Raw genomic sequence first — 22,790 nt, forward strand, 5'->3', positions numbered from 1 at the left:
CAGGGAAAAGAGCTGATTTCTTTAGGGCAATGCCCTACAAAAGGCCCTTTTAGGCTAGGTTTTTTTTATTTTGGGGGGTCTTTTTATTTTTATAGGGCTATTAGATTAGGTGTAATTGTTTTTATTTTGGATAACTTCATTTGTTATTTTTCGTAATTTATTATTTATTGTTTTTTGTAATTTAGTGTTTGTTATTTTTTGTAATTTAGCATTTTTTATTTTTTGTAATTTTAGAATTTTTTTTTAGTAGTGTTAGGTTTTTTTAATGTGTAATTTAGTTTATTTAATTGATAGTTATTTTAATTTTAGTATAATAGTTATGTTAGGTTAATTTATAGTTTAAACTTAGGTTCTTTTTAATTTCACAGGTACGTTTTTATTTATTTTAAGATAGGGATATTGTAATTTTAAATTAAAGTGATGGGGTTGTTAGGTTTATGGGTTAATAGGTTTATTTAGTGGCGGTGATGTGGGAGGCCAGAGGTTTAGGGGTTAATAACTTTATTTAGTGGCGGCGATGTCGGGGAACGGCAGAATAGGGATTAATATATTTATTATAATGTGGGCGATGTTGGGGTGCGGGGGAATAGGGGTTAATAACTTTTCTTAGTGGGGGCAATGTCGGGAGCGACAGATTAGGGGTTAATACGTTATTTTTTTGAGTGTGGGATTGACGTTGCGTTACAGGCTAAAATGCTTGTGGTACAGCTATACCGACAAGACTCGTAATGACTGCATAACGGTTTTTACGTTATGCAGCCATTTTTTAATCAGCGTTAAAACGGTAAGGCAAAACTCGTAATCTAGGTGAAGGTGTTTACTATCCCTTTAAGGGATAATTTAAACTATATTATTAATAAACATTGAATACAAAATACTGGTGTAGCATATTATTTATACGTATGTATGGATGATGAAAATGTGTTGTGTTTATGTAACTTATATAAATAGGATTTTCATCTTAAAACACATATAAAGATCAGTGCACATACAGATTCTCATGTTAGAACACATTACAGACCAGCACACATACAGATTATCATCTTAAAACACATATACAGACTAGCATCTATACAGATTCTCAGCTTAGAACACATATACAGACCAGCACCTATACAGATTCTCAGCTTAGAACACATATACAGACCAGCACTCATACAGATTCTAAGCTTAGAACACATATACAGACCAGCACTCATACAGATTCTCAGCTTAGAACACATATACAGACCAGCACTCATACAGATTCTCATCTTAGAACACATATACAGACCAGCACCCATACAGATTCTCAGCTTAGAACACATATCCAGACTAGCACTCATACAGTTTCTCATCTAAGAACAGATATACAGACCAGCACTCATACGGGTTCTCGGATTAGAATACATATACAGACCAGCACTCTTACAGATTATCATCTAAGAACACATATACAGACCAGCACCCATACAGATTCTCAGTTTAGAACACATATACAGACCAGCACCCATACAGATTCTCAGTTTAGAACACATATACAGACTAGCACTCATACAGTTTCTCATCTAAGAACACAAATACAGACCAGCACTCATACAGATTCTCATCTAAGCAGGGTCGGCTCCAAAGGGGGGGCATTGGGGGGCAATGCCCCCCAAATGGAATGCTGTGCCCCCCAGGCTAAAAGCAGTGATTTAAAAAAAAAAATTTTTTACATTTCCCTGCTGGTGCTTTCACAGTTAACCTAGGACTTGCACTGCCCCTCCTCCTGCAAGTCCACTTACTTCGGCGCTGCAGTGAGATGATGACATCATCAGACCTCTGCAGGAAGTGTTGGGAGAAGCTAACAGTCAGTAAGAGGGAAGGCAGAAGTAAGTTTGTGAAAACTTATAACCGATGTGTGTGTGAGAGTAATATCCCTTCCCAATTGTGCTTTATATCCTGATCAGAACCATCCTGGCAGCCACAAATAAACAAGCAAATTGGGAATTCCTTAGTTTCCCCACTGCAGGTCACACAAAACAAGTGTGCATTGTGCCTGCTTTATCGGCAGTGATCAGGGTAAAATGTGTGTCAGATTATAGGTGCTCAAATACACACACTTCAAATGTAGCTGTGGGACAATGAGGGAAATAGCCTTATGTTTATTATTTACATGCTTTAAAACATATCCTATTTGTCCCCAAGGTTGTTTTATTTTATTTATTTATATATATATATATATATATATATATATATATATCCTATATAATAAATGGCCAAGTATGTTTGTCAGATGCAGTCATGCGCAGTAGAGACTGCACGTGACAAACATACCTGGCCATTTGGAACCTGACACTCAGCACAGAGCAAGGCTCAGGCTGAAGCGGAGTGTCAGGGATTGTAGTCGACGGGAGCATCGCGATTGGGGCGTGGCTGGGCATTGCGAGGGGCGTGGCCGGGTGGGTGTCGCCGCGATGGGGCGTGGTCTGGCGGGGTGCCTTGATGGGGGCGTGGCCAGAGAGGCAAAGGCTTTCAATTAAGATGGAGCCAGAGAGGGAGCAGGAGAGGGGTGGAGAAGGGCCAAAGAGGGGGGGAGAGAGCCAAAGGGGGGGGGGGAGAAAGCCAAAGGGTAGAGAGAAAGCCAAAGGGGGGGGAAAGCCAAAGGGGGGGGGGAAAGCCAAAGGGGGGGGAGAGCCAAAGAGAGGGAGAGAGAGCCAAAGAGGGGGGAGAGCCAAAGGGGGGGGGAGAGCCAAAGAGGGGGGAGAGAGAGAGCCCAAGAGATGAGAGAGCAAAAGAGGGGAGAGAGCCAAAGAGGGGGGAGAGAGAGCCAAAGAGGGGGGGGGGAGAGAGCCAAAGAGGAGGAGGGGGGGGAGAGAGCCAAAGAGGGGGGGAGAGCCAAAGAGGGGGGGAGAGAGCCAAAGGGGGGGGGAGAGCCAAAGGGGGGGGGAGAGCCAAAGGGGGGGAGAGCCAAAGAGGGGGAGAGAGAGAGCCAAAGAGGGGGGGAGAGCCAAAGAGGAAAGAGAGCCAAAGAGGGGGGAGAGAGAGCCAAAGAGAGGGGGGGGGGAGAGAGAGCCAAAGAGGGGGGGAGAGAGCCAAAGAGGGGGGAGAGAACAAAAGAGGGGGGAGAGCCAAAGAGGAAAGAGAGCCAAAGAGGGGGGAGAGAGAGCCAAAGAGGGGGGGAGAAAGCCAAAGGGGGGGAGAAAGCCAAAGGGGGGGAGAGAGCCAAAGGGGGGGGAGAGAGCCAAAGGGGGGGAGAGCCAAAGGGGGGGGAAAGAGCCAAAGAGGGGGTAGAGAGAGCCAAAGAGGGGGGAGAGAGAGCCAAAGAGGGGGGGAGAGAGCCAAAGAGGGGGGAGAGAGCCAAAGGGGGTGGGAGAGCCAAAGAGGGGGGAGAGAGAGAGCCAAAGAGGGGGGAGAGAGAGAGCCAAAGAGGGGGGAAAGAGAGAGCCAAAGAGGGGGGAGAGAGAGAGCCAAAGAGGGGGGAGAGAGAGAGCCAAAGAGGGGGGGAGAGAGCCAAAGAGGGGGGAGAGAGAGAGCCAAAGGGGGTGGGAGAGCCAAAGAGGGGGGAGAGAGAGAGCCAAAGAGGGGGGAGAGAGAGAGCCAAAGAGGGGGGAGAGAGAGAGCCAAAGAGGGGGGAGAGAGAGAGCCAAAGAGGGGGGAGAGAGAGAGCCAAAGAGGGGGGGAGAGAGCCAAAGAGGGGGGGAGAGAGCCAAAGGGGGTGGGAGAGCCAAAGAGGGGGGAGAGAGAGAGCCAAAGAGGGGGGAGAGAGAGAGCCAAAGAGGGGGGAGAGAGAGAGCCAAAGAGGAGAGAAAGCAAAAGAGGGGAGATAGCCAAAGATGGGGGAGAGAGAGCCAACGAGGGGGGAGAGAGAGCCAAAGAGGGGGGGGAGAGCCAAAGAGGGGGAGGGGGGAGAGAGCCAAAGAGAGGGGGGAGAGAGCCAAAGGGGGGGGGAAAGAGCCAAAGGGGGGGAGAGAGCCAAAGAGGGGGGAGAGAGAGAGCCAAAGAGGGGGGAGAGCCAAAGAGGAAAGAGAGCCAAAGAGGGGGGAGAGAGAGTCAAAGAGGGGGGGAGAGAGAGCCAAAGAGGGGGGGGAGAGAGCCAAAGAGGGGGGACAGAACAAAAGAGGGGGGAGAGAACAAAAGAGGGGGGAGAGAGAGAAAAAGAAAGGGGGGAGAGAGAGCAAAAGAATGGGGGGAGAGAGTGAGCAAAAGAGGGGAGAGAGATAGAGCAAAAGAGGGGAGAGAGTGAGCAAAAGACAGGAGAGAGAGTGCAAAGGAGAGGGGGGAGAGAAAGCAAAAGAGAGGGGGGAAGAGAGAGCAAAAGGGAGGGGCGAGAGAGCAAGGGGTGGGACCGCTGTACTGCAAAAAATGGCCTGTGTACACGGGCTTTAGTACGTGTATATATATATATATATATATATACATACATACAAAACATACATACACACACACAGTATATATATATATATATATATATATATATATACACACACACACAGTACACACACATATATATATATATATATATATATATATATATATATATATATATATACATACTGTGTATATATATATATATATATATATATATATATATATATACACATACATATATACTGTGTGTGTGTGTATATATATATATATATATATATATATATACTGTGTGTATGTGTATATATGTTTGGGTGTGTGTGTGTATATATATATATATATATATATGTGTGTGTATATACATGTATACTGTGTGTGTGTGTGTGTGTGTGCTGGTAAATATCATTAATAATATCTGTACAAATAATGTACTGCTTGGCACTCAATCTTATTGTCACATAAAAGCTTATTTGATCTTTAGTAGGGTCATTGGTAGAGCTACACATGCAAACATTGTCCACTGGCTGTGTCATATGTGTGAGACATTCCTGAGATATGACAAATGTAACCCCTGCACTGCCATAAATCTGGTAAATGTAACTGCTGCGGCACTGCCAGGCATCTTATAAATGTAACCCCTATACTCCTTGAGATATGACAAATGTAACCCCTGCACTTCCAGAAATATAAACAAATCTAACTCCTGCACAGCCAGACAGGACCGTCTTTAACACAGGGCAAAAGGGGCAGCTGCCCTGGGCCCAGTCTCTGTTGAGGGGCCCAAGAGTCCTAAAAAAAAAAATTTTTTTTTTTATGGTTCATACCAGACTGCTGATGTGACATGGGGAACACACACATTCAGTCCTAATACTGTAACAGTCAAAAGTACTCTGCTTATATTTTTTTTAAAAACGGTGCCAGACCGTGCCGGTGTCATGTGACATGCCAAGCTAGTGCCATGTGCTGTTTTAGATGTGCACTGTACAGCACTGAATGCAAAGCCCTAACTCAGCATCCAGCCATTTCCCACTGCATCATAAAAGGTCCTACTGGGGTTACCACTGTTACCAGGTAACTGCTCTGGTGGTGGGGATTGTTTCTGGGTAGGGCTGACTGTAGGCGCATGCAGCAGAAAGCTGGAGCGGCAGGCACATGAGGATTTGAGCATCTGTGCAGCTGCATACACTGCTCTCTTCAGTCTTGAGGCCGTGTGACTCATCTCACACTGTATCCATGCAGCCTTGGACAGACAGCATCATGTCTACTGGTTCCCTTAGCCCTGCTCTTTCTGCTGTGGCCCTAAGATCAACTAACTGAAGTTTGTTAGGGGAATAGTGCTTTGTAGAAAGGTGTCAGTGGGAAGAATAATTGAGTGCACACACGCCCCTCCCCATGCAGCATTGTCTAGTTCAGGGTGAGAGGGAACTTGTTCCTAGCAAAGAAGCGACATGTGCTGGTGTGGCTGATGTATAGCGTCATGCTGATACTTCACACATTAATGTAAGGTTTATTTTTATTGTTTTTATTTTCTCTCTGTCTCAGATTTTACAGCTTCCCATAGTAGTTCTGCTGTTCCAGTCAGTAAACTTATATTTGTCTGCACCTCCATGCTTCCTCCTTTACCTTGCTTTGCTCCTGTTGGCTGCCCTAAATCTCTTTAACCAGCTAACCTCACACCAGAATCACATTCAAAAGAATATTAAATGAATCCACAGTGGAGGAATTTATATATTTATTTACTTATTAGTACTGCTTAGGTCCAGTTTCACATACTGCAATTTTTTTTTTATTTTTTTTTTAAATGATTAGCCCAGCAGTGGATGATCCACCGCTGGGCTAATAATAATAAAAAATTGATTTAGTTGTTTTTTGGGATGTTGGGGTGGAGAGCGAAATTGCATGGGGTGGGGGGGGGGGGCAAGAAAATTTTTGTCCAGGGTCCAATCAATATTAAAGATGGCCCTGCAGCCAGAGATCCGAAAAATGCAACCCCTGGACTGCCACAGTAGGTCTGCTCTTATTTTGACTCTCATACATGCTTTTTAAATGTGTGCCCCCTCGTGAAAAAAAAATGCCCCCCCCCCCCATTTCATTCATTCTGGAGCCAACCCTGCATCTAAGAACACATATATAGACTAGCACCCATACAGATTCTCATCTTAGAACTCATACAGACCAGTACCCATACAGATTCTCATTTTAGAACTCATACAGACCAGCACACATACAGATTTGCAGATTAGAACAAATATACAGACCAGCGTGCAAACAAATACTGCCACAGTAGGTCTGCTCTTATTTTGACTCTCATACATGCTTTTTAAATGTGTGCCCCCTCGTGAAAAAAAAATGCCCCCCCCCCATTTCATTCATTCTGGAGCCGACCCTGCATCTAAGAACACATATATAGACTAGCACCCATACAGATTCTCATCTTAGAACTCATACAGACCAGTACCCATACAGATTCTCATTTTAGAACTCATACAGACCAGCACACATACAGATTTGCAGATTAGAACAAATATACAGACCAGCGTGCAAACAAATTTACATCTTAGAACATATAAAAAAACAGCATACCTAAAGAGTTGCAGCTTAGAACACATATACAGACCAGCACACACACATATTCTCTGTTTAGAACACTCATACAGACCAGCACACATATATATTCTCAGTTTAAAACATATATACAAACCAGCACACATACATATTCTCTTCTTAGAACACATATAGGGCGAGATTACATATATACAGCTGAAACCCACATCGCCCGTAAGTTCACCTTGCACATCGGGTGAATCAGATATACAGCGGCGGCAGATAATATACTGCCGTAAGTCTGTAATGCTCGTGGGAAATCTCTCTATCAGACCAAACTTGACCAGTAGTCTTCTAATCCGGGCGTCGAGTGGAATGATAGGAAATATCCCAGAGCAGAGTAAGTTAGTAAATGAGGTAAGCAGTACTCACTGTAGACAGTAGTCCTTCAGAGAGTAGAGAGTAATCCTTCAGGGCAATAAGAAGAAGGCAGAGAATGGTCAAGACAGGCTGAGTCCGGCAACAGGAAAGCAATCCAGCAGTGTAGCAGTTCAGGGGTAAACCAATAGAATGGTCAGACAGGCAGAGTTCAATAACAGTATGGCAATCCAGCAGTTCAGGGGTTAAGCAAGCAGAGTGGTCAGACAGGCAGAGTTCAATAACAATATGGCAATCCACCAGATCATGGGTTAAGCAAGCAAAGTGGTCAGACAGGCAGAGTTCAATAACAGTATGACAATCCAGCATAAAGTAACACAGCACCCAGGATCACACAAAGCAACACCTATGCTTGGGCACAGGTAAATGGAAGTGATATACTTACATAGCTGCAGGATTTGCGCCACAGGAGGAATCCGGACCGGCATCAGGAAGAGAGGCTGCGGGGTGATGTCATCGCCGGCACCCGAAGCTCACCGTATCGTCCATGGCAATGGCCATGGCAACAGAGCAAGCAGCGGCTAGGCGGCGTGACATAGCCCCCTACTCAAGGGTTCCCTCCAGGAACCAGAGTCGGTTTCAAAGGATGAGCAGAATGGAACTTGGAGACCAAAGATGGAGCATGCACATCACGGGCAGGAACCCAAAAACGATCTGTCACAGAGTAACCCTTCCATTGCACAAGGTACTGCAGTTGCCTGCGCCTGTATCTGGAGTCCAGGATCTTAACAACCTCATACTCAGGGTCACCATGAACCAAGAGCGGAGAAGGAGGAGGTCGGAGCTTAGAATATATGTTCTTGGTGTAGGGCTTAAGCAATGAGATGTGGAAGACTGGGTGTATGTGCAGGGTTCTGGGCAAAGCCACTTTGTAGGCAACAGGAGACAGTCAATTAAGAACTTTGTAAGGGCCGATATACCTAGGCCCTAATTTATGACTGGGTTGACGTGGACGAACATTTTGAGTAGAGACCCAGACACGTTCACCTACCGAAAAGGCACGAACAGTAGCTCGATGATGATCAGCAAACCTCTTGTATCTGGAGACAGCTGAACGTAACTGAGAGCGAATACGTTGTCAATAAGTAGTAAGGTTAGTAACATGTCGGTCTGCAGCAGGAACCCCTGTTGACTGAGTGGAAAGAGGAAAGACACAAGGTTGGTAGCCTGCTTCGACTTGAAATGGAGAACATCGTAGAGAGAAGTGCCAATGAGTGTTCTTTGCCAGTTCTGCTAAGGCCAACAATTCAGACCAATTGGTATGAAAAGAATTAACATAAGCTCTGAGATATGCTTTGAGATCCTGATTCGCTATCTCCGTCAGCCCATTAGTCTGGGGATGGTAGCCAGAAGACAAGGAAACAGTGGTTCCAAACAATTTGCAAAAAGCTTTCCAAAAGGTAGAGATTAATTGAGGACCTCTGTCGGAAACAATATTCACGGGAATGCCATGAAATCGTACCACATGTAACAAAAAAAGAGACGATAATTATTGGGCAGAGGGTAGCTTGTTTAAGGGTATAAAATGAGCAAGACTGGAGAACCTATCCACCAGATAACCGTATGATGGTCAGAAGAAGGGAGGTCTACAATGAAATCCATTGCTATGACCAAGGTTGTTTGGGAATGGATAGGTGCAAGCCAGGAGGCAAGGATCGAGGAGTCTTATTGGCAGCACAAGTCATGCAGGCCTTAACATAATCCTGAGAGTCAGACTTCATGGTAGGCCACCATACATGTCGGGAAAGAAGCTTAAAAGTTCTTGTCAAAACAGGATGTCCTGATAGTTTGCTATCATGAGCCCAGGATAGCATAGGGGTACGTAGGTTCGGAGGTACAAAGAAGATATCAGGAGCTGTGGGGGCTTCAGGAGGCTTTCTAGACTGAGCCCGTTGCAGTATTTGAAGTAGAGTGGTGTTAAGTTGAGCAACCACACAGGAAGGGGGTATGATGTGTTCTATAGGAGCTTCACAATAGTCACTAGACTGAGGAAACTGAAGGGAAAGGGCTTCAGCTTTTTTATTCTTAGTTCCAGGAAGATAAGAGACTACAAAGTTAAAACGGGAAAAGAACAAGGCCCACCTGGCCTGTCAAGGATTGAGTCGATGAGCAGTCTCTAGATACGTCAGATTCTTGTGGTCAGTGAGAATTTGAATGGGGTTGGCAGTACCCTCTAGCGTCTAGCCAATGATGCCATCTTAATGGCTAAGAGTTCACGTTTACCCACATCGTAATTCCTCTCTGCAGGAGTCTGCAAACAATACAAAAACACAGAAGCGCCACATGGCCCAATATTGTTTGGTACAGAGTGGAAGTAGTATGTGATGGGTACACTCACATTTGCTGTGGCACCCCTAGTGGTGCAGAAGGAGCGATCTGGGATCAATTAGCAGTCACACAGAAGACTGACCTCCAGTGGTTATTCAGTAATCTGCAGGGAGTGGTAGAAACACAGAGGTGCCTATATGACCTAGTATTGCTTGTAGACAATAGGCAAGTAAATATCCAACAATAATAAATATTGCACTCACATTTAGAAGAGCACCTCCATTGGTGCGTTCAGGGCAGACTGGGATCAATATAGTCACCCAGCAGACTTTTCTCAGGCAATCTGGAACTCCCAGTGATCCAAGAGTGATGAATAGGTCAGGTAAAATTAGGAAATAATCTGGCAGCAAGTGGTAAGTATTAATAAAACATACTTCATTTAAAATATTGTTAAAAGCAACGCGTTTCTCAACCAACCAGTGGTTGGTTCATCAGGCTTAATCACATACTACTTCCACTCTGTGCCAAACAATATTGGGCCATGTGGCGCTTCTGTGTTTTTGTATTGTTTGCAGATCACTGAATCCGGATTGTGGCCTTGATCCTCCACAGATAGCTGCCTAGACCTGCATCATCATTCTGTTTAAGTGGACACATATACAGATCAGCACCCATACAGATTCTCAGCTTAGAACACATATCCAGACTAGCACTCATACAGTTTCTCATCTAAGAACAGATATACAGACCAGCACTCATACAGGTTCTCGGATTAGAATACATATACAGACCAGCACTCTTACAGATTATCATCTAAGAACACATATACAGACGAGCACCCATACAGATTCTCAGCTTAGAACACATATACAGACTAGCACTCATACAGTTTCTCATCTAAGAACACAAATACAGACCAGCACTCATACAGATTATCATCTAAGAACACATATACAGACTAGCACGCATACAGATTCTCATCTTAGAACTCATACAGACCAGCACCCATACAGATTCTCATTTTAGAACTCATACAGACCAGCACCCATACAGATTCTCATCTTAGAACTCATACAGACAAGTACCCATACAGATTCTCATTTTAGAACTCATACAGACCAGCACACATACAGATTTGCAGATTAGAACAAATATACAGACCAGCGTGCAAACAAATTTACATCTTAGAACATATAAAAAAAACAGCATACCTAAAGATTTTCAGCTTAGAACACATATACAGACCAGCACACACACATATTCTCAGTTTAGAACACTTATACAGACCAGCACACTTACATATTCTTAGCTTAAAACATATATACAAACCAGCACACATACATATTCTCTTCTTAGAACACATATAGGGCGAGATTACATATATACAGCTTAAACCCACATCGCCCGTAAATTCACCTCGCACATCGGGTGAATCAGATATACAGCGGCAGCAGATAATATACTGCCGTAAGTCTATAATGCTCGTGGGAAATCTCTCTATCAGACCAAACTTGGCCAGTAGTCTTCTAATCCGGGCGTCGAGTGGAATGATAGGAAATATCCCAGAGCAGAGTAAGTTAGTAAATGAGGTAAGCTAAGCAGTACTCACGGTAGACAGTAGTCCTTCAGAGAGTAGAGAGTAGTCCTTCAGGGCAATAAAAAGAAGGCAGAGAATGGTCAAGACAGGCTGAGTCCAGCAACAGGAAAGCAATCCAGCAGTGTAGCAGTTCAGGGGTAAACTGTGACACTCATATTATTTTAATTCTATATAGATATACCATTGCTGTCATTGATGTTATTTTACATACCAATTTCTTGTGGGTGTTAAATTACCTTTGAGACAGAGGATAATAGATATATACTTACTATTTAATATATATAGGTTTGTGTAAAATCTCTGCACATACACAATTGGTATTTATACGTGTATCGTACTCTCCTGATTACCACACTTACTATCTCATATACATAAGAATACACACACTAATTTATAAGGGCGCCCCCTATCTTTTTTATTTTTCTCTCTAGGCTACAGGGTGCAATATGGAGGTTAAAGGATCCCTTTGGGTTAAGACTTCTCCAGCTCCTATCTCGGAGGCGTCAATCTTTAAAGTGAACTGCAGGTCAGGATCAGGATGGCGGAGCACAGGAGCAGAACAAAAGGCCTTTTTCAGACGAGAGAAGGCATCCACAGCTTCAGGAGGCCAATTCTTGCAGTCTCTGTACCGCTTAGTCAACTCAGTGAGTGGAGCAACTACTTGGGAGAAGTTCTTTATAATTAGATCCAATATAAGGTGGCGCAAGTTAATGCAGTTCTGTCTTTAGTGGTATAAGTAAAAGTGTTGTCCCACTATGGGTCAGAATATTCTCCCTATATGAGTGTGAGAAAGATATATTCTCCCTATAAGAGTGTAAAAAAGAGAGATATTCTCCCTATGTGAAGATAAGAATAAAAATAAAAATATATAAACTAGAGTTCCATAAATCTACTAAATGTTTATTTTAAAAAAGTTCTTTAAAATATATATATCAATCATGCAGTCTACTCACATAATAACATTCTGTATAGTAAACAATAAAAAATCTTAAAACACCGGTGTTGCTTTTTTAAACTAAAAACAATATTAAAAATGCAAATTGGAATTGCACAAACATGCAGGTATATGTGCAAAAGTATAAAATATATACCTATTAATTAATAGGTTACTATTGTACCTCTAAACAAAGGACTAACAGTTGAAAACATATATGTATATATATAACAAATGTCCGTTATTTCAGCAGAGGAACTGAACAGATATTGAAGATTTTCGTAGGTATATATCAGTTCCTTATGGGTTTGTGTTATGGCAAACAGGGGTTAATATTCTTCCATCCATTTAGATCGTATGAGAAAACATATGTGACGGATATTTTCCTAGTGCGGTACTTTAACTAGCAACTTTTTACCTTGTTGCTTACACTTTACTGCAATGTTAGTTCTTAAGTTTCAGCGTCTCTATTATTGTACCAGGAGGTAAGTTACATACGGTTTTTCGCTGGATGTAGGGATTCCTTCTTTCAAACAGTGCACTGTTAACGTCTTCCTTCTGTAGTACAAAAAAGCCGGTGGAGTGCTATGTCTCTTAGCCTCCGTTTACCAGCGGTACTGGTGATTTTGTCTCCTTAGATTGCCGCTTCTCCAGTAGCGGACCTTGGTGGTGATTCCGTGAGCTCAGATCCACAACTTGCTTCTGTCTTTGTGAGTTTGTTTAACCCAGACTCGGTATTACTTTCACCGGTCTTCTCACTGCTATCACAGCCGACAAAGTCCTCCTCTGGAGCTAGGTTGTTTGGCTCACTTCTCACTTTCTCAAAGTTTCAAATGGTCAGAAGTTCTTTATAAACTTGCAGTAATAATTGGAGAACCCCAAGAATCTCTGTAGTTCTTTTAATGAGGTGGGTTGAGGCCATTCCAGAACTGCGGTTAGCTTAGAAGGATCCATGGCAAAACCCTCCTTTGAGATGACATAACCAAGGAACTGGATCTGAACTCGATCAAAGTTTGGCTACCAGAGAATTGTCTCTGAGGCGAAGAAGTACCTGTCTTTCGTGTTCATGATGCTCCTCAAGGGTGGAGGAGAAAATAAGGATGTCATCCAGATAGACGATGACAGTGCGATTGAGGAGGTCACGGAAGACATCGTTGACAAATGCTTGAAAGACTGCAGGGGCATTACACAGCCCAAAAGGCATTACTAGGTATTTGTAATGCCCTGATCTCATGTTGAAGGCAGTCTTCCATTCATACACTGGGAAGATACGAATAAGATTGTACGCCCCACGTAGGAAAAACTTAGGGAAGTAGCGAGCATTTTGGAGCGAATCGTAAAGTTCAGTGATCAAAGGAATGGGATAGCGATTCTTGATAGTGATGTTGTTTAGGGCTCTGTAGTCAATACAGGGTCTGAGCTCACCATCCTTCTTACTGACGAAAAAGAAGCCAGCCCCGGAAGAAGACAAAGAGTGAATAAAACCTTTAGTTGGGTTCTCTTGAATTTAGTCATCCATGGCCTTGGTTTCAGCTTTGGAGAGTGGATTAGTCCTCCCTTCAGGAAGTGGGGCTCCAGGAAAGAGGTCAATTTTAGAGTCGTAAGTACAGCTGCTTTCTTTTCAAACACATCTGTAAAATCTGCATATACTGAGGGAAGGCTTGAAGGGTTCTGCAGACTGGTTATGGGGATGCAGTGCAGAGGAGTAACCTTAGCAAGGCAGGAGTGGAAGCAGGATGTACTCCAGGAGGCCAACTGTCCCTCATCCCAGTCGAACTGTGGATTGTGTATACGAAGCCAAGGAAGACCAAGGATGACAGGTTGTGCTGGAGAATTAATAACTATCGAACTGCAACTGTTCTGTATGTAGGACTCACACAATCAGGGTTAGGGGCGCTGATTCGAAATGGATTAAACCAGATCCAAGGGGAGTACCATCTAGAGTAATTATTTTGAGACTTTGTTTTTTCTGCAGAAGAGGCAAGCCTGCCTGAATCATAAAACGGTGATCAAGAAAACTTCCAGCTGCCCCTGAATCAATAAAGGTTTGAGTGTGGCCAAAAAGTTAGCGGTACACCCTACCCTGTCAAGATCCGTAACGCATTCTAAAGTCAGTAGTTTAGAGCTTTATGGTACAACGCTGTAACATAAAACTCATAACTAAAGTGCTAAAAAGTAAACTAACACCCATAAACTACCTATTAACCCCTAAACCGAGGCCCTGCTGCATCGCAAACACTATAATAAAAATTTTAACCCATAATCTGCTGCTCCGGACACCGTCGCCACCTACATTATATTTATGAACCCCTAATTTGCTGCCCCCAACGTCGCCGCCACTATAATAAACATATTAACCCCTAAACCGGCACACTCCCGCCTCGCAAACATTAGTTAAATATTATTAACCCCTAATCTGCCGTCCCTAACATCGCCGCCACCTACCTACATTTATTAACCCCTAATCTGCCGCCCCCAACGTCGCCACCACTATATTAAAGTTATTAACCCCTAAATCTAAGTCTAACCCTAACACCCCCTAACTTAAATATAATTTAAATAAGTCTAAATAAAATTCCTATCATTAACTAAATTATTCCTATTTAAAACTAAATACTTACCTATAAAAATAAACCCTAAGCTAGCTACAATATTATTCTTATTATTATTATAAGGTATTTGTAGAGCGCCAACAGATTCCGCAGCGCTGTAAACATAGTCAGTATACAGAATAGCTTTTGCAGGGATCAAGTGGGTAGAGGGCCCTGCCGAGAGTTTCACTGTTGTAGTCTGCTCTTATGAAGGCAATCTGCAAACAGCTGGGCTCATAGGCTTACATTCTAAGGGGTTCAAGGGGAAAGCAATGGAGTTAGGAAAGGTTAGTGTTGGTTGTAAGCATCCCTGAATAGTAGAGTTTTTAGGGAGCGCTTGAAGCTGTTAAAACTAGGGGAGAGTCTTGTGGAGCGAGGCAGGGAGTTCCACAAGATGGGGGCCAGTCTAGAGAAGTCCTGTAAACGGGTATGTGAGGAAGTAACAAGAGAGGAGGAGATCCTGAGCTGATCGAAAGGGACGGGAGGGAGAGTATCTGGAGACAAGTTCTGAAATGTAGGGGGGAGCAGTGCAGTTGAGAGCTTTGTATGTCAGAGTGAGGATTTTGTGTTTAATCCTAGAGGCAAGAGGAAGCCAGTGAAGGTATTGGCAGAGAGGCGCAGTAGATGAAGTTTGACGAGTAAGGAAGATGAGCCTGGCAGAGGCATTCATAATGGATTGTAAAGGAGCTATGCGGCAGCTATGTAGACCAGAGAGGACGTAGTTCCTTTAGTCGAGGCGGGAAAGGATGAGAGAGTGGATTAAAATCTTAGTTGTATCTTGATCTGAGTCAAGTGTAACCCCAAGACATCGGGCATGCGGGGTAGGAGTAATGATGGAATTATCAACAGTTATAGAAATTTTGGGGGTGGAGACATTGGAAGAAGGGGGAAAAATAAGGAGTTCAGTTTTGGAGAGATTTAGCTTAAGGTAGTGAGAGGACATCCAAGATGAGATAGTGACACGGGTTAGTAAGGAAGGAGGTAGGTCTGGTGCAGAGAGGTAGATTTGGGTGTCATCGGCATACAAATGATATTGAAACCCATGGGACTTTATTAAGGAACCTAATGATGATGTGTAGATTGAAAAGAGAAGGGGACCGAGGACAGAGCCTTGAGGTACCCCAACAGAAAGTGGTAACGGGGCAGAGGATGCTCCAGAGAAGGCTACACTAAATGTATGGTTAGTCAGATAGGAAGAGAACCACGAGAGAGCTGTGTCGCAGATGCCGAAGGATTGGAGGGTTTGGAGCAGAAGAGGATGGTCGACAGTGTCAAAGGCTGCAGACAGGTCAAGGAGGATAAGCAGAGAGAAGTGGCCTTTGGAATTTGCTGTAAGTAGGTAGTTGGTAACCTTGACAATTGCTGTCTCTGTAGAGCAATGAGGACGAAATCCAGATTGCAGTGGGTCAAGAAGAGAGTTTAGTGTAAGGAAATGGGATAGACGTGCGTATACTAGCTTTTCTAGGCGCTTTGAGGCAAGAGGGAATAGGGAAATAGGGCGGTAGTTGGATGGGGAGGTTGGATCGAGGGAAGGTTTTTTGAGGATAGGTGTAACCAGTGCATGTTTTAGAGATGAGGGAAATATACCAGTGCTGAGAGAGAGGTTGAAAATGTGTGTGAGTATGGGGGAGAGGGCAGAAGAGAGGGAGTAGCTGTGAGGGGATGGGGTCGAAGGGACAGGTAGTGAGGTGGGAGGACAGTATAATGGCAGAAACTTCATCCTCGTTAACAGGGGCAAAAGAGCTGCATTTTTGGATATTTGGGTTTTGGATGATTGTGAGCTTTTGAGGGGGTGGGAGATTGGTAGTATGTTTAGAGCCGATTTCACTTCTGATGGAGTCAATTTTGTTTTTGAAGTGGCTGGCAAAATCTTGAGCTGAGAGAGAGGTTGTATTAGGAGGTGGGGGTGGGGGGAGAAGAGTATTGAACGTGGAGAACAGATGTTTTGGGTTAGAGGAAAGAGTAGAGATGAGATTAGAGATGTATTGTTGCTTATAGAGATTGAGGGCAGAGTAGTAGGAGTTCAGGATGAACTTGTAGTAAAGAAAGACAGCTGAACTCTGAGATTTCTGGCCACTTTTGGCCCAGGGGGCAAGTACAACCCAGAGGCCCATGGTGCAGCAAATCGACCCCCTGCCCGCCTCCTTCCCGCACCCGCCCACCTACTCCCCATCCCCATGTAATTTAAAACAAAGATGGTAAAGAAAATGAAACAAACCACATGTTTAAAATACATAATTATATTATTATAACCAAATGTAAAGGTAATTCTCATAAAATAAGGCGCATAAAGAATGACCGCTATATTAGATTAATACAGTTGTGCAGCTACAATGATGGATTAGACAGATATAATGTAAATTGACCCTGCTCATATAGAACCATCTACTAAATATTTGGATAAAATATACCTATACTGCACATATTTATATAATGACCCTCATATATTCGGATATGACCGATCCTGCACATATATATATACTGTGTTTGACAGTACACCTGATCATAAAGTGTGACCTGCACGATTTATATAATGACCCTGCACATATACTTTATATGCAGGGTCATACTCATTATATAAATATGTGTAGGTCAGATTATATCATCAAATGTACTGTAGGACACACTAAATGTCATATAGTGTGCCCTAGAGTACATCTGATTAATTAATCTGACCTGCACATATTTATACATTTTATGCACATATCGTAGTAATAATAAATGGTTATGTTAGGCTTTGGCAGACAACTTGTTTATTGCCACTTAATGAATGAATTTTATTTTTCTTGTAAGTGAAGTTCCTTTTATTTCCAGGCACAGACACCAATAAATTAGTAAAACCCCAGATATGCATATAAAGCATAATATAAAAAAAAGTTTTAAATAAAAAAAACGGTCAAAAAAGTGCTGCTGCTCTTTTTTTTAATCCAGAAATGTATAAATAAAAAAATCACATATGTGCCTGGTCAGGTTTACATTGAAAATATATATATATATATATATATACACACTGTATAATCAAAATCATATGTATCTCAACTAACTCTCTTTAGATCAACCACCTACTGAAAATCTAGATCTCCAAATTAGTCCAATATGTATTGTACCTTCACTATAATAGCTTTATGCAAAAATCAAGATATATACACATGTAATTTCACAAGATAAACCTTATGATCAAGACAAGAGGCCACACAAAGAAAATAATATAAATATCAATATATTATAAATGAGAACAAAATGTTCACACACTAAAGGATCCATGATCATCCATCCCAATTCCCAAAACAAAACCATTTTTAATGCCTAATGCCTATTCATTATTTCAAACTCAGACTCTTTACTTGTAGAATATTGTCATATACTAATCTGAATCAAATTTACCAAATTGCTTGTTAGTAATTTTAAAACTTAAGTTGTACAATCCTTCTATTAAATCAAACTTTGACTGTATAATTGCAGTGAGTCTTCAGTCAGATTTAACAACCAAGATACTAAGGGTAAATAAGAGTCTACTAATTATTATAATCCCCATTAACTCAACAAGTTTCCCTATTGTCATATGTTTGCCTTTGTTCATACATGGCATCTATATATTGATAATCATTTTGTGTTCATTTTTTTAATAGTTAGTTTTTATCATATATATATATTGTTTTAATAAAATTGTTTTAAATTTATTAAAAATATTTTAAAGAATTTCTAGAAAAATGTATATATATTTTTTAAAGACCTATAAAAAATGTCCATATTAAAAGAATCATGACATTGTTTATTATTAATAAAGACTAACAGCCCTGAGCTTCAGCTTTCCCTGACTGAAAGAAAGTAATTTTTGTTGACAACATATTGAACATAATATTGCTTAGATAGTTAGAATTAGAAACTTTAGAGCAGTTAATCATTCTCTAAACATAACGTCATGATCATCATCATCACACTGGTGAATGTATGTGATTTTTGCTCTGCTCACCAGACAGTGCATTGGACACAATACAGTCTGGCACTCACGCCTCTCCACCAGCCTAATCTTGCTGCTTCCCTCTCAGCACTCCCTGACAATCTTCCGGCGTGGCCGTACGCAGCTGCAATTAGATGCTGCATCTGGGACTGACTCTGCATGGGCGGAAGACGGTCTGGAAGTGATGAGTGACTGTGCCAGGGAGCGCTGAGCAGGAGATTACAGCATCACGTCACGTGAGGCCCACCCCAACAGACAGTGCATCATGATTCAATTTCCAAAGGTCCCACCCCCTGACCACCGACCGGATCTTTTATCATTGTCACTCAGCCAGCCAGCCAGCCAAGCAGACTTAATAAATACAATAAAAACAGTCTTCTGTTCTGAGTCTCACGGCCGCGCTGTATGCATTGGTTGCAACTTACAAGTACTGTTACTTTACTCTGTATGTTACTGTCCCCTGCTCTGCAGTGGGCAGGCAGCCCAGTTTACACTGCATCAGAGAGGCCCGGGGGGCAATTGCCCCCCTGCCTCCCGGCCCAGTCCGCCCCTGCGTGTCAGAGGAGTATGCCAGGGCTGAGGATGAGAGTGTGGTTTCAGAGCTATGGTTGGAGGGGCCAGATTGTCAATGACCGATGTAAAGGTGGAGTTATAGTGGCAGATAGATTGGTCAGGGTAAGAAAAGGAGGTGATGGATGAGAGGAGAGGTTTGAGAGAGCTAGCGAGCTGTTGCAGAGCTAATGACTTAGTGCTTCTGTGAAGTTTGGTGTGAGGGGTAGAGGGAGGGGGAGTTGTAGGTAGGGAAGTGATGTTGCAAGTTAGGAGATGGTGGTCAGAGAGAGGAAAAGGGGAGTTTGTTAAATTTGAGATGCATCGATAGGTATAAATCAGGTCAAAAGAATGACCATCTTTGTGAGTGGGAGAGTCAGTCCATTGTGACAGGCCAGAAGAGGAAGTGAGTTGAAGAAGTTGTTTTGCAGAGGAGGCAGTGGGATTGTAAAGAGGGATGTTAAAGTCACCAAGAATGAGGGCAGGGGTGTCTGAGGAAAGAAAATAAGGAAGCCAGGCAGCAAAGTATTCTAAAAATTGAGTTGGGGAGCCAGGGGGGTGGTATATGACTGCAACACGTATAGAGAGGGGAGAGAATAACCGAATCATGCGTGCTTCAAATTAAGAAAATGTGAGTGAAGGGCTGTATTTGTTGAAAGGTGCCACGAGAGGAAAGTAAAATACCAACACCACCTCCTTGTCTATTGCCAGACCTAGGAGTGTGGCTGAAATGGAGACCCCCATGTGACAGTGCAGCAGTGGATGCTGTGTCTGAAGCAGAGAGCCAGGTTTCTGTAAGAGCCAGAAGGTTAAGAGAGTAGTAGATAAAGAGATCATGGATAGAAGTGAGCTTGTTCCAAACAGAGCAAGAGTTCCAGAGTGCACAAGTGAAGGGGGAGGGGTTTTAGATGTAAGAGGAATGTGGTTAAGGTTACCAGAGTTTTGTTTATGAAGTCTATTGAAAGGCACAAAGGTATGTGAAAGGCTAGGAGGTTGTGAGGGACCAGGATTAGGGGAGATGTCACCAGCAGCTAGTATGAGCAAGAGGGAGAGTGACATGAGATGAGAAGCAGATTTGCAGTAGTGAGACTGTTTTTGGGCTTAAGTGCAGGGGGGGGGGAGAGTATTTAGGAATAAGTAAAGTCCATGAGTACAAAAGTAAGGTGAGTATAAGAGAGATGGGCTAAGGAACAGTGCCGGTGGAGTGGGAGAAGGAGTAATTGAATAATATAGTTTGTTATAGAGACAAGAGGTAGCAAAAAGAAGTATGAAGATATTGAGCATTATTATGAAAGTGGGAACCAAGTAAACACATACGACACAGTGTTACAGCAGCACTTGCAAAAGTATACAATGAGATACATAAAACACAGTATTACAAGAGTACTTGCCTTTCCCCTTGCCCAATCCTTGTGTAATTCTTGTATAATTCTAAAATTAGTGCCTCACTTATAAAATGTTCACTTTAGAAATGTGAACATATGCTATTGTTAAAATGTACACTGCCCAGGCAATGCACCCCCACCTGTGCAATGCACCTCCCAAACTAGTGTGGAATATATACAGGCAAGGCAGTCAGCTGAGTCCACTACATTTAGTTGATTGCTAATCAAAGACAATTGGAAAGGCCAATTGGAATGTTAGATTTTGGTCTGGTCAGGGTGATATGAGTTAAATAAACAGACAATAAAATTTGGAGGAGGTTAAAACTATGGCATAAGACAGCTATTAATTTTAGAATAATAGCAAGTATTGATAAGGATTGAACATCACATGGCAATTAGCTAAACATTAGAAGTAAGACATTGGGAACAACATTACAATGAATGCAGGACTTAATTTTAACAACTTAAATTCATGTGCTCAATATACATATACACATACCAGAAAGAGAGACTTGGAGTACAAATTACACAAAAGCAGGGGAATTAGCAGGATTTGATGCAGGGGCACAATTCACATACCAGAAAGAGAGACTTGGAGTACAAATTACACAAAAGCAGGGGAATTAGCAGGATTTGATGCAGGTGCTTAATTCACATACCAGAAAGAGAGACTTGGAGTACAAATGATACAAAAGCAGGGGAATTTGCAAGATTGATGCAGGGGCTCAATTCACATACCAGAAAGAGAGACTTGGAGTACAAATGACACAAAAGCAGGGGAATTAGTAGGATTTGATGCAGGGGCTCAATTCACATACCAGAAAGAGAGACTTGGAGTACAAATGACACAAAAGCAGGGGAATTAGCAGGATTTGATGCAGGGGCTCAATTCACATACCAGAAAGAGAGACTTGGAGTACAAATGACACAAAAGAAGGGGAATTAGCAGGATTTGATGCAGGTGCTTAATTCACATACCAGAAAGAGAGACTTGGAGTACAAATGACACAAAAGAAGGGGAATTAGCAGGATTTGATGCAGGCGCTTAATTCACATACCAGAAAGAGAGACTTGGAGTACAAATGATACAAAAGCAGGGGAATTAGCAGGATTTGATGCAGGGGCACAATTCACATACCAGAAAGAGAGACTTGGAGTACAAATGACACAAAAGCAGGGGACTTAGCAGGATTTGATGCAGGGGCTCAATTCACATACCAGAAAGAGAGACTTGCAGTACAAATGACACAAAAGCAGGGGAATTAGCAGGATTTGATCCAGGGGCTCAATTCACATACCAGAAAGAGAGACTTGGAGTACAAATGACACAAAAAATAAAAATAACTAATAGTTACATTGTATCTAGCTTAGGGTTTATTTTTATTTTACTGGCAAGTTTGTATTTATTTTAACTAGGTAGAATAGTTATTAAATAGTTATTAACTATTTAATAACTACCTAGCTAAAATAAATACAAAAGTACCTGTAAAATAAAACCTAACCTAAGTTACACTAACACCTAACACTACACTATAATTAAATAAATTAACTAAATTAAATACAATTACCTAAATTAAATTAAATTAGCTAAAGTACAACCCCCCCCCCCCACTAAATTACAGAAAATAATAAACAAATTACAGATATTTAAACTAATTACACCTAATCTAATAGCCCTATAAAAATAAAAAAAAACTAGACTAAACTAAACTACCAATAGCCCTTAAAAGGGCCTTTTGCGGGGCTTTGCCCCAAAGTAATCAGCTCTCTTACCTGTAAAAAAAAAATACAAACAACCCCCCCAACAGTAAAACCCACCACCCACACAACCAACCCCCCAAATAAAATACTATCTAAAAAAACCTAAGCTCCCCATTGCCCTGAAATGGGCATTTGGATGGGCATTGCCCTTAAAATGGCAGTTAGCCCTTTTGCATGCCCATAGGATTGTGCTCTCCTGGGCCCCAGGATGTCGTCAGCAAGCAGGGCGCTTTTCGCTCCTGCTTTGTGGTTGGTCTGTGTTAGATGACAAACTGATCTCGTCAGCCTCCTCCTAGTTGTATTAATTGCGGTATACTTTGGAACTCTGTACAGTGATCAGATGAATCCTTGTCAACTATACCAGATACTCTGGTCAAGGTAACATACAGTTGTAAGACCCTTTGAGATGTCAATAGTCCCCCTTGAGAAAAGA

General features: G+C 42.3%; 1 long non-coding RNA gene across 1 annotated transcript; it reads left to right on the forward strand.

The window, feature by feature from the left end:
- The first annotated feature begins 1,806 nt into the window (after positions 1-1,806).
- LOC128637876 (uncharacterized) lies at positions 1,807-12,172 on the forward strand. Its single transcript, XR_008399013.1, has 2 exons — positions 1,807-1,853; positions 11,608-12,172. It is a non-coding gene; the product is annotated as an uncharacterized LOC128637876 (long non-coding RNA).
- Positions 12,173-22,790: the final 10,618 nt, after the last annotated feature.

The sequence above is a fragment of the Bombina bombina genome, chromosome 1 (assembly GCF_027579735.1).
Source record: "Bombina bombina isolate aBomBom1 chromosome 1, aBomBom1.pri, whole genome shotgun sequence".
Lineage (NCBI taxonomy): Eukaryota > Metazoa > Chordata > Amphibia > Anura > Bombinatoridae > Bombina > Bombina bombina.